Source organism: Cryptotermes secundus, unplaced genomic scaffold (assembly GCF_002891405.2).
Source record: "Cryptotermes secundus unplaced genomic scaffold, Csec_1.0 scaffold674, whole genome shotgun sequence".
NCBI lineage: Eukaryota > Metazoa > Arthropoda > Insecta > Blattodea > Kalotermitidae > Cryptotermes > Cryptotermes secundus.
Window position 1 is genome coordinate 304,396 of NW_019718623.1, and position 12,513 is coordinate 316,908.

Sequence of the window (12,513 nt, forward strand, 5' to 3'; positions counted from 1 at the left end):
TGTTTCAGCACAAAAGTGCCATCTTCAGGTGCTTTTCGATGTACGTCGAACTACTTCATTGCATGCCCTGTTGTCTTTATACTAAAGTAAATAAAATGTATATTCGTCATATATATTGATAAATTTTAAATATTAAAAATATTAAAACTGTTCAGGATTTGTCATTCTTATGTCGTATCTCAATACGCGAGTCACACCTATTTTCTTCTATCGGAGTATTCTTCCTACTTTCATGCGTGTATTGTACTTTGTGTTGTGTCTTGCTCCTGTGACTGCGTGTGTTATAACACACGCAGTCACAGGACATGAATGGACATGAATCAGTGCAACAGGACGCTAAAATATAACACTATTAAATAAAATTAATGTAAAATACAAATTAATATACACGTGTCCCCCATAAATTCTTGAAATGTATGCCGAAATATTTGATATATTCGTCGTATTTTTACTATTTTCAGATCCCGTTAGTACAGTTCTGCTGACCATCCTGCGGTGAGAATGTAGCGATTCTACACGACTGGTGCATTTGAAAAACCGCCGCTAAGTGAAGTCAACTAACAAGAGGATCCAGCAAATAAGTCTTCTCAGACAGAAACTGCGTTTCTGCCTTCAGCGTGCTGCAGGGCTTTACTGGATACACGGAGGTCTAGAACTCCATTCTCATTATCTTAAATAATTTTTTTCATTGGAAATGCATTTTCAAACATAAGGAATCTAATGAGAGTAGAATTAGTGAAGCCAGAGTTTTGTGTAAGAATGCTGGCAATAGTGGCAAGAATTTTACAAATTTGTTAGTAGCCCAGCTCAAGTGTCGTTATTCCCAAATCCGGTAATTAAAAAGAACTAGATATATTTAATCGCAAACAACAATCAAAGGAAGACAAAAGAAAAGGAATGATCTTTGATTATACTACTGTAACTGAGGAAAAAAATAGAAACATTTTTATGCGTGTTACATAATGACGTATTTTATTACACTATCAGAATTAAATAAAGAATTACGTAATTTACATGCATATTATGTTTTGAAGTATTTCTTATAGTTAACCCCCTCCTTTCTCCCTCTCTTTTCTTCCGAATATCCGTCAGAAGACCTGAGGAAGTGGCAGCTGAGGTAAAGCCAATGGGCTTTATGCAACAGAAATAAGAATAAGCTGCAATGCAGTGCAGTTAATTTTCTGTTGCATGAAGACTCGATGGGGTCTTAACGAGACTCAGAAGCGATGTAACGCTTCCTCCCACCCCATAGCAACCAGGCTTATTTCCTGTTTATAATAGTAAAGTTGTCCGTCATTAAACACCATGCCATGAAGACGCATGACTAAATAGAAATAAGCTCCACCATTCTTGACCTCGGCCTTAGACGGTGAATGGTCAGCTTCACGCACGTGCCGCTTTGCCTCCGGGGAAAGAGCTTCCTGGACCCATTGCATCGGAGTGTAGGTGGACCCCAGAGCCGGCACTGAAGTTGTGGAGCAGAGAAAATTCTGTTGTCCCTGCTAGGAGTCGAATTTCAGCCGTCCAGCTTGTAGCCCGTCATTATGCTGGCTGAGAATTCCCGGCTCCATATTTATAGCAACCTTCTCAAAACGTCATAGCCGTGATGTCAACATTATCCATAACTTAATTAGTAATTCTGCTGCACACCCTTGTTGAGGTACAACAAAGCTGCAACATGCTTACTGCCAACATTTCTTTTTGTAATCCTCCAGATTATGGGCGCCAGTCATAACAGATCCAGTTTCTGTTCTTGATAACATCGAGCAGAACACAGTGTCAATGTTTGTGGACGTGTGGATCTGTTACATCTACAGCAATCACTTCGTTTTTCAGACTTCATGAATGTATCTGTCCCTTGAACAGTTACCATTCCAGAATTGGAATCCAAAGATGTAAACCATACGATACCAGATACCAAGCTCGCTGTCTCTCATGCAGGCCTAAGTTTAAAAGCCTGTTGTTGAAGAATTCAGTCTTCTTGGATATTACGCCGTGTATTCCGTTATAAGTCGACCGACGTTTTGGAAGAACATGTCGCCTATATCTTCGTGGTCGGAGAACAAACCAAGCAGAGCTCTGCTAAAATGGAGACATATTTATCCGAAACGTCGGTTGACCTTCAACGGACTACAAGGCGCTATAGCCAAAGCTGTGAGAACCTCGGATCCAACAGTCCATTCCTGAGTCTTCCTTTCACCTAGCATTTGCAAGTAGGTCACACTGCTTCTCACTATCTACCATTCTATAAGGTAAAAGGTAAAGATAGGCCTGTAACAGGCCGTGGATGCCTATAAGGTTGTGAAACGTCGAGGCTCTCATATTTCGTACACAATTGGCACACAGATGGCGATGAAGTTTCCAGCCTCACCCACCGGCCGCCCTCTACCCGCAGGAAGATTCCTGGTACTTATTTCTGTCAGAGGCTGAGTCGACCCTAGGACCATAGTGTGGCTGGAAGGATTATGTCACTTGAAAAATCCAATGACTTCATCAAGATTCGAACCCGCGACATTCCTGTAGCATAGTGCCTCAACCAACTACACTACCACGTTCTCGCATTCTACTATGTAGCAGAGAATATTTTTGCTTTTAGTTTCTTTAGTGGTATTTCAGTATTTGCGAAGGTTGTGCATCATTCAATAAATGAGGGGCAAATACTGAGTGCTGAAAGCAGAAGGTACCAGTGTTGGTCCAGTGAGGCAGATGCATACTGACTGCTCTGCCAGAATGAGAAGACAATTTAAAGACAAGAAGGAAGCGAAATGGCCAAGGTAAATGAGAAGGAGGAAATTAACGATGCAGAGAAATTATTAACAGAGAGAAACTGTTGAAAGAAAAATAAGAACCAAATATATGTGTATGGAGGACAAGCGAAGTGATGGAAAATGGGAGGAAAAAGGAAGAGAAATACTGGAACGAAGAAATCGTAGGGAGTAAATGAAAGAAGGGAAAGAAAAAACAAATAAGCCACTGGAATCCTGTAACAGGCTGGTAAAAGAAAAAATGTGTTGAGAAAACAAGTAGCTATAGAGGCAAAATGATTAAGAAACAAAAAAAAATAAACATCGGGGAATAAGGACAAAAAGAGAAAACAGGAGAAACCCAAGAACTAAAGGTGAGAAAGAAAAATGTACAGAAGTCAAGGAAAAAATATATAAAAAAAAGATGCTCGAATGAAATGAAGATGACGGAAGTAAGAAACGTGCCTAGGCCACTAGGCGGCAGCACCTGCCGAGGTCAGTTCAGCCTTCGGAGACCGGACGACCTTGACATAACCTTGAATAAGAAATAATTAAATTCGCTAGGTTGAAAGTTTGGATCCTGATGAGTTAAAATTTTTCACGTAATTTACAAGCGCCATGTATGCAGGAAGATAAGGATTCGATATCTGACAGACGCGTCACAATCATCACGTCGGGAGCAGGTCTGTGGCCTATCAAAGGTGCTGTCCTCTGTCAATGTGCGGACTTGTGCTTTGTGACGGTAGTGAGCTTAGATATGCTGACACTCTAAATGAGAAACAGTGTGCTGAAGAGGTTTTCTGCATCTAAAAATCGAGAGAACGGGCAAACATTGATACTGAAAACAATTCATAATATATGTCATTCGCATGACAATAAATCAATATATGGAACTATAATTTCGCCTGTGGTTTTGTATGGATGTGAAACAATGTCTCCGACATTAAGGGAGGAACATAGACTGAGGGTGTATGAGAACAGGATGCTGAGGAGAATATTTGGACCGAAGAGAGATGAAGTGACAGGAGGTTGGAGAAAATGCATGACTTGTACTATTCTCCAGATATAATTAGAATGATCAAGTCAAGGGGGTTGAGGTGGATAGGGCATGTAGCACGAATGGGGAGAAGAGGAACGCATATAGAATATTGGTGGGAAAGCCAGAAGGAAAGAGATTACTAGGAAGACCAAGACATAGGTGGGTGAACAATATTAAAAAGGATCTTAAAGAGATAGTATTGTATGGTATTGATCGATATGGCTCAAGACATGGATCAGTGGAGGGCTCTTGTGAACATGGTAATTAACCTTCGGGTTCCATAAAATGCTGGGAAGTTCTTGAGTAGCTGCACAATTGGCGGCTTCTCAAAAAGGGGTCAGCTCCTTGAGAGAGTGACTGCCACCAAATCACGAAGATGAGGTAGGTATTGCATGCAGCACGTGCGGGAAAAGATGGGAGCATATAAATATTTGGTTTCAATAGGAAGACGAGAGCTTATGTGGGCCTGGCATGTAGCACGTATGGGAAATGACAGCATAGAAATTATGTAGTATAAAATCTCAGAGCGACAGTCTGGGAGACTGAGGCTTAGATGTAAAGATGATATTCAAACGGGGAAGACGCGAGGGCGTAGATTTTCGTTCAATTAACTCGGAATAGGGCACACTATCATCAAATAAATATACAGAGAAACGCCTAGAAAAATGTTACTTTAAATTTCCGAGGAAAGGGGCGATAAAATTGACGTTGATCTTTGTCAAGTAGGTTGCTGTAATGTGGACTGGGTGCTCCAGTTGAGGTTAGGCTCCATCAGCTGACCTCTTGACCTACACCACAGGCACTTCTTAGAAGCGTTCCCATTATGTCTTCATAGTGATGACTCACACACTAGGAATGCTGCCAAGGTCATCAGGCTGCCTCTATTGTACGGCCCACGTTATTCCTGTGGGCCCCGGATGTTTCAACTTCCAAACTACTAACCGGATTTCGATTAAATTTGGTATTTGGTGCCCACACCATAAATCTTAAGGTGATATTTATTTTTCTTTGTATTTATCGAATATAAACATATTTTATATGAAGCTAAAATTTAACGTAAGCCTTCGCAAAAGAGGCTTATCTTTGATGACACATGATAAACTGAAATAAAAAACTATTTTAGGTTTTCCCAACGGTGTAGACTTGCTCTTGTTAGTGTCGTACAAATATAAAAATCTTTATGTTTCAAGCCTGTATTATTTGAGTACCTAGATTCAGTCTTGCAGCTAAGCTGTTTATTTTCGATAAGTCGTACCTATGTTTAACAACATGAGATAAAATAATCTTCCGCTCCACGGATCCGACTGAGCCAGCGAGACAGTCCCTGTTACAAATGTCACGTTATGATTCGATCTACCGCGCAAAGGTTTTATACTGCTTATATCGATAATTTTTATTCAAAAGATGTCAGTAGCGTAGATCTAGCTGTTTTATTCTCTCCAGTAGTCTCGCTGTAGGTTATTAATCCGTGGTCTCGACGTTGTACGCTGGATTATGAGAAAACAGTAAGCATGACGTGTGTTGTGAAGGTTGAAAGTTGAAATAGTTGGTTTGCAAGTGACAGTGAAGTAACTGCAAACAATATGTTTGAATATAACGGCAATGGCACAGAGTCTGGTGTCTGTAACATAATTTCATCAACCATTGGTGAAGTGTAAATAAATGGAGGAATCTGACTTAATGATCAGTGATGTATAGGTACTTCGAGGCCTCGGGAAGGAGTCTGCAGAACTGGTAATGGTGATGCTTGCAGTATTGTATGCGATTCAGGAGAAGGTGCTGGCGGTGAAGGTCAGCCTAGCCACCCATATTCTTATCACGAAACTGCCATTCTAGCTAATAATACTACCATACACGCGCACACACACAACCAACCAACCCGTGCCCCTGGACATTTACCACGATATCACCCAAACTTCCAAGCACATCTCCTCTGCTCTACCGTACCTGCGACCTAAAATCATCAACACTACAATTCCAATTCATTCCACGAATACCGAAGACCCACATCATGATTACAGAACTCGAATACGAAATTGACTAGGCAGGTACTTGTGTCGTAACTGGTAACTTACATATACTCGTACGTAATTATGTACCCATTATGTAATGGGTGGTTGGGATCCGAACAATCGAATTTGTTTTGTCCATTTTTGCGCTTTTATATAATATTGTATTTTAACAGCGGTAGCGTAGTTGGTTGAGGGGCTATGCTACAAGCCGGAAGGTCGCGGGTTCAAGTCCCGATTAGGTCATTGGATTTTTTCCAATTGACCCAATCCTTCCAGCCGCACTATGGCCCTGGGGTTCACTCAGCCTCTAACAGAAATGAGTACCAGGAATTAAATAAATAATTTTCCTGTTAAGTAAAGCGCGGCCGGCGCTTAAGGCTGACAACCTTACCGCCATCTTTGAGCCGATTGTCTAGATAATGTGGGACCCTCAACGTCTCACAATCCTATGGGCCTTCACGGCCTGGTACAGATATAGCTTTACTTTACTTTATCAGATTTATGTTGTAAAATGTATAGCTAGGCAACGGCTCGATAAACATTTTGTAGGTAACACAGTCAACTATGGAACTTCGGTTACTAGGGTTCTGATACACGCAGTGTAACTTTTAACTGTCTGAAAGCCGATGTCCGCGGCAACGGACCGTTCAAAGCACAGTAACGACTAAGAACGCAATAACTGTACTGCTGAAAGAGGTGACTTCTACACGGTTCGCCGAAACATTATAACAGGCGTGTTTGCCAGACGAATTACGGAATCCCTTGTGGACGCGGGGTCGAATACCTCTACCGTAGCCCTGCGAGTCGTAGGAGGCGACAAAAAGGGAAGTCTAGAATCCGAAACAGTAAAATATTGTGGCAAGTCCTACGGGATTCGGATCCCAGAATGACTGCGCTGGCGAGGACCAGTAGCAATTGTAAACGACAAACTCGTCCTCTCGTCAGAGAGAGCGCCTCACATCAACAAACCTGCAACTGTCTGGCACTAATAAAAATCTGGTCGTAAGCCCCAGATGGGTGCTTTATTCCAAGACAAACTGGCCGACTGACCGTCGCTCATAACGTAAGACTCGACTCGAATTATGGAATTGTTGGATTGCGGAATTACTTAATTACGGACTTATGAAATTGGACTTGGCTTCGTACTGATTTAAACCACCGAATTCGTTCCAGGAGGATCCAAGAGTTTGTGTTATTGTGCCACTGATATTTTGAAGTGTTATAACTGTTTGTAGTTACGACTAGTGTGTCCAGTAAATCGATTGATCTAATCCAGAACTCATTAATTATTAGCCACGTAATCAGGATACGTGACAAGTATTTATTTAGAAATATTTAGAAACTTAACAAGGGAATGGTCCGATCCGACATGTCGAAACCTGCCCTGATTTTTTTTTCTCCCCCCACTGCAAGAGTACACACAACAAAATCCCCTGTCAAAATTTTAGCTGCTAATACGCAATGCAAGTATTTTTTAAAAATTGCTGAACTTGGCCAATATTATAGGCTGCCAGACCCTTGGAGAAATGCCCATCCCTAGCAGAGCAGAGCAGTACGCAATACGCAACACGGCTGACTCTCAGCCTAGGCTTCCGGTGCATCGGTAGAGAGATAACACGGCACAAATGGATCGTAATCTGACAAGTACACAGCTGGGGCTGTACAAACCTCTGGTACGCTTGTACAAGCGGTTCCGCGTACACAAAAAATGAGTAACTTCGGCAATTTTTAAAAAATACTTGCAGTGCGTATTAGCAGCTAAAATTTTGACAGTGTATTTTGTTGTGTACTCTTGCAGNTTCAGTGCTTGTGCACAAGTAGAGTAGAGGCCTTGCGACGAGCTGATCACCCGCCCAAGGAGTCCTACCGAATGTCTAAGATCTAGAAAACCGAAGTGAAATGGAGAGTTTCATGGAGGTAGGCCAAGGCCCAAATTGGGGCTGTAGGGCCAAAGGAAAGAAAAAAGTTTTTATTGCGATTTTGTGAGACGGTTTTCGCACTTTTAAATTCTCATTTAACGATATATCGTAATACAGAATACGCAACTAACAAAAAGGCGATATGTTTCTGCGAAATGTCGGTTGACTTTCAGCAGATTATACGACTTACATCCTACATCACCACCGCTACGAAAACCTCATATCCCACATTTGTGAACATGATAATGAGCCTTTGCATACCATAAAATGGAATCTGTTGATCATTTGAGTAAATACTGTCAGTCCTCGCTAACCACGGTATATGGAATTGTGCACCGCAGTTTTGAATTTGTTTATAGAAAGATGATACAAATGAACACATCAGTCGGCAAAGCGACGGGTTATGGGCTGGACGGCTTGGATTCGATTCTCGACAGGGGCAAGAAATATTTCTCTACTCCACAGCGTCGAGACCGGTTCTCGGACCCAACAAATGTCCTATGCAATGGGTACCGTGGGCTCTTTCCCCGGGAGTAAATCGACTGTGGCGTGAGGCTGACCACTCATCTCCATCTAAAGCCAAGTTTAGGAATTGTGGAGTTATACCTCCACTCTGCATACGTATTCTTGGCGTGGTGCTTAATTAATTAAGCACAAGGACAACTTTACATTTCTACTTTTACACACGGAAAAATCCGGTGGCCTCCACAGAAAGAGATCCACATTTCCCAAGGCGAGGTCTGCAGCGGCCTCCGGAACAAGTTTCTGGCATCCAGATCATTGCAGTGTACGATACGTCACTAGATTTTATGTCCAATCTCTTTCTACACATCTTACTTAATTCTGTTTAGTCAGGGGACAGGCAGCTTTGGTGTTGGTGGGTGTCAAAAGCCGTTGCGTTTCACCAAACCTCCAAATTCCCATAAGGCCTCTGTCTTGTCAACAGCGGTATTTTTTAGTTTAACCCCTGCGATTGGTTAGGGACTGATGCATTAACGTTTAAAGAACTTAACTGCTCGTAATTCTATTAATTATATGGAAGTGAGCAGTCAGCAGTCAGAGGCCGCATTACGCCTTGTGAGATTATACTACGTTTCTTTTGGTATGCATATGCAGAACTTTTGTAATTTCGAATAATTTTCACATTGAACAAAAGAATCAGACTGTCATGATGAAGACTGCGCTCTCGCTTCTGTGCTTCTGTAATGACTTCAAACAACGAAGAACCAATGGCAGAATCGCCGGTCATGGTGGCCGAGCGGTCTAAGGCATGTACTGTCTTCGCTCGCTCGGAAGCCGGGATCGTGGGTTCGAATCCCACACAAGGCATGGATGTTTGGTGTGTGTTTATTCTGTTTGTGGCGAGCTGATCACCCATCCAAGAAGCCCTACCGCCTGTAAAATGATCATGAAACTCAGAAATCAGCCCTGTGCTGCAAAGTGGGAGCGAGAGGAGTGAGAAAAAATGGCAGAATCAGTTCCAAGTGCCATTGAATAAACTGAAATGAAACGTTAATTCTAATTTGTTTTATCTAATTACTTGGATGTTCCCAAAATTAATATTCGGGTAAAAATGGCACTTATTCATTAGTATAAGCAGTGGCGTGCGGTACTATTTTTGGTAAGGGAAGCAGTGGTATCTAATAAACGAACTGATAGCAATCAACTCACCAAAATTTACGTTACTTATTGAGTCAATAAGGTCGTTTTGTATTCTGTTCGATAAACCTGTAAATACTGTACTGTTCTCAAGGTAAAAATTGATTTTATGGTTATATTTCCTCAACAGGTCTACTAATTCCACATAATTACCTCGGTCGATAGAATCCACGCTTTCGTCATGACCACGGAGGGCAAGTTGCCACTTTACTAAATGGAAGATGATGTCAATCAAGCGTTTCATTATTTCTCTATTTTCTTTCACATTTTCATTCTGCTATAGTATCGTCAGACCCTTTTGATTGTCAAGTTGACAGTCAATTCGAGATTTCCCGAACATAACAAGTTGCATTGTTGAAATAATGTGAGTCTGAGAGTTCTCATGTCGTTTCAATGCTTTATGAAGGTTCTTGATATCACCAAACCCAGTCTTGTTCCATACAATTTTTTTCATTGAGAAACAATAGGCATGGCCAACAAAACAATTTTCCTATATTACGGCAACCGGACAGCCACTCTGTTCCAAATTAAATTTCCTCACACATAATTTGGTTTGTGCTTTAAGTTCTGGCAACTCTCTCATGTCGGTCGTCCTCTTTCTATAATTATTTTCTTTTCAGAAAAGTCCCTGCTATTAAACCCCCGTTTTAAAAGGCTTTCGACTGCACAGTCGCAGTCGCATTGTCTGCCAGCATTCATTTTAGCTGTTGCCTGTGCGTGTAGTCTAATCACGCCCCTGCGCCTCGTACCACAATATCAGACTTGCTTCCCTAAACGCGGATAGCTTCCTCTGATGCGTCAAAATACGATCACAGATACAATCTTACGCCATATAAATATACACTTAAAATATTTTAATAAAACTTAATGTTACCTATAACACCCAACAAGGCTGAAATCACACATAAACAGTTAATTTTCACATAATCATCTAAGGAATACATTCCTTCGCTGGTCTAGCCAGCAAACCGAAATTTGCTTCCCTTCTGCCCTTCGAATTAGACGAATTATTACGAAGATTAATGAAATGAAACTTGTCCGTCCCACCAAGCAGTTAAAGGGAGAAGGAGGAGGCATGTGGCCTTGAGCAGGAACACGCGCCAAATGACAATATTCACATCTTTATTATTCAAATTGAATTATTTGTATATGACTTCTTTTCTTTTCGTTTCCTAACTACGGAAACATGCTTCCCTTGCTTCCATGCACGACACGCCACTGAGTATAAGCATGCCTTAATTTATAAAATAAGGGTAAAAGGTATTTTTTTCTTATGCTTAATTAATTAAGAACCCCGTCATGAAGACGCATTGAGAAGTGGAGGCACATCCCCACCATTCTTGACCTAGGCAGTGGATGGAGGTGAATGGTACTTTCAAGCTCAGATCCCTTCATCCCCGGGGAAAAAGCCCCCGGTAACCATTATATAGGAGGCTGGGTGGGAACCAGAGCCGGTCTGGAAGCTGTGGAGAAAAGAAGAATCCCTTTTAACGGGAATCGAACCCCGGCCTTGCAGCCCGTACCACACCGCTGTACTGACTGAGATAACCCAGCTACATAAAGTAAGGGAAGACGATTAATAAGAAAGATACGCGTTATGTATTGTTATTAAAGAATGAAATAGGCAGAACTAGTAATTACGAATTTCGTTGACTACCACCTTATAGGGGCACGCGGTAGCGTAGTTGGGTGAGGCACTATGCTACAAGCCGGAAGGTCAGGTTCGATTCCCGATGATGTGGCTGGATTTTTCAATTGACCTATTCATTCCAGCCGCACTATGGCCCTGGGGTCGACTCAGCCTCTAACAGAAATGAGTGCCAGCAATCTTTTTGGGAGTAAAGGGAGGTCGGCGCGTAAAGTTGACAACCTCACCGCCATCTGTGAACCATAGTCTAGATCTAGATAATGTGGGAGCCTCGATGTCTCACAAACCTAGTGGGCCTCCACGGCCTGTTACAGGGATAGCCAGCTTAGCTTATAGAAGATATGTAACTGTATTACAGATCGGCGTGAAGAGAAACGACGAACTAATTTCGTACGGGAATTAAAATCCGCGTGACAGCACACAGACACTGGACGTACGGTAGTAGCTTTGTCTGGTGTCGAACACAGGAAGGCTAGCCTGAAGTGTCTGCGCTAAGAGAGACGGAGTCGGGAGACACGGAGTATGATTAACATGCTATGATAATTGTTATGGTTATGATGACGGAGCCAAAGCTTCCATGTAACTTCATGTTGGAAGGTCTTTCTTGAACAGTTTATTCAGTAGGGCAAGTAATTCGCTGATTTTACGAAATTTGAACGTCCATCACTTGTTCATAAAGGTCAGTCATTGAACCTTCTTCTGATCCATTAAATCCAGTCTGCACCTTCACAGTCCATTTGTCTCGGATTCGTTTAAATATTATCTTCTCACGTTGCCTCTTTTCTTGAGGATATCTGACCAAAATTACTGGTATTATGATGCACATATATAGGTCTATCTGTGTTTTTCTATTCTCTTTAAAACTTTCGAACCGGACGACAAATATTCTTGGAACATGAAATGAACAACATACATCACTGATGGCTGTTTTACTTTCATGTTATTCTATATATGTGAATATGAATGAAAATATAAAATGAAAGGCCAGAAATTACGCAGTTTCGGGTTACCAGAGCAACGAAATGTCCAGCGTTGATAAGATGCATGAACTAAATTATGCAGTTCGGTATAAACAAGCTGGCAGTCCTCCGTTTAATTGTACCGTGTCTTTTTTGTGAGTTCTGCTAATATTTATGGAGGATATATGAAGTTTTTTATTCTATATAAAGAATGTGGTTTGTTTGACTATTTGTGTGTGTTAATAGTTGGAGATGGCGTTAAACAACAGCCTCGACGCCTCATTCGGTAACATATAGGGCTGTAAAGTAATACGGGAGGAAGCAGGAGCTAATAGTGAAAAATCTTATGTAACAATTGATGAGACTGATTTCTCAACAGTTGTTACATTAGTTCTGTAATAACATATTGTAACATGTAGAATGAAAGAGGCAGGCAATGCTAGGCAGTGACACAATAAACAGGAACGCAACAATGGAACACGCCATGCCGCATTACCAAATACATCACCCGTTGCTAGGCGATGGCTCAATAA

At 41.6% G+C, this 12,513-nt stretch overlaps 1 protein-coding gene and 2 long non-coding RNA genes across 3 annotated transcripts in view; 2 read left to right on the forward strand and 1 right to left on the reverse strand.

The window, feature by feature from the left end:
* Positions 1-1,010, forward strand: part of LOC111862366 — a 2,861-nt gene extending 1,851 nt beyond the window's left edge. The window contains exon 2 of the long non-coding RNA XR_002842417.2: positions 462-1,010. This is a non-coding gene — a long non-coding RNA (uncharacterized LOC111862366). The remainder of the gene's footprint in view (positions 1-461) is intronic.
* LOC111862352 (serine proteinase stubble) overlaps positions 1-12,513 on the reverse strand; it is a 56,758-nt gene that overhangs the window by 22,067 nt on the left and 22,178 nt on the right. The window lies entirely within an intron of this gene.
* LOC117282164 overlaps positions 5,207-12,513 on the forward strand; it is a 31,184-nt gene continuing 23,877 nt past the window's right edge. The window contains exon 1 of the long non-coding RNA XR_004512809.1: positions 5,207-5,517. This is a non-coding gene — a long non-coding RNA (uncharacterized LOC117282164). The remainder of the gene's footprint in view (positions 5,518-12,513) is intronic.